Consider the following 837-nt stretch of genomic DNA (forward strand, 5'->3'; position numbering starts at 1 on the left):
AAGAATGAACCAGTTTAAACCACTTCGAAAGTCGAAAGTTACCAAACATCTAAGGTGCTTTCCAAAGTCAACAGGACTTTTTGAATTTAGCGACCCCCTGGTGGCGCCATCTATATGTCGACTGGTGCGTTAGAATCTGCTGTCAATTTTCCAGTGAGAATTCCATGACATTTCATCGATTGGATCACTTCGTTATTGCGTAAATGAGCTTCGAACAAAGAGACAACATTAAACATTTCAGTTGATGAAACAAGTTGATGATTGCCTATCCCGTAGCAGAGTGCACGAGTCATTTCAAAGTTTTCAAAGAGGTCGTGAGGACATAAATGACGATGTGGTCCAATCAAAATCCGTGATCACCGGAAATTCCATCGATACTGTGCGTGAATTCATCAGAAATCAGACGAAATCATCATTGAAATTCATGGAAATGGAATTGAACATCTCCGAGATATCGATTTATCGCATTTTTTGCCGAACATTTGGGCTTACGAGAGTTGTGTACACGGTTTGTTCCGCAACAACCAAAAATTGCTCAGAATCCAACATTCGAAGGACGATTATTTGACCAAAAATCACATTTTAACCATTAACCACCCCCGTATTCACCTAATATGGCACCGCGCGACTTCTTCCTTTTCGAAAAAATGCATTTGCCCATGAAAGGAAAGCGTTATGTAGACATGCAGGCCATTCAAAAGCCTTGCACCGCCATACCGGCGGTCATTCCGGCCAGCGAGCTAAAACACTCGTTCGACATGCTTTTGGACCGTGCAAAAAACTGTTTGGAGCAGAAGGAAACTGTTTTGAACAAAATAATTGATTTTGCCGAAAAAA

Source organism: Bactrocera latifrons, unplaced genomic scaffold (genome assembly GCF_001853355.1).
Source record: "Bactrocera latifrons isolate USDA-ARS-PBARC rearing strain unplaced genomic scaffold, ASM185335v1 scaffold_13, whole genome shotgun sequence".
In the NCBI taxonomy this organism is placed as follows: domain Eukaryota; kingdom Metazoa; phylum Arthropoda; class Insecta; order Diptera; family Tephritidae; genus Bactrocera; species Bactrocera latifrons.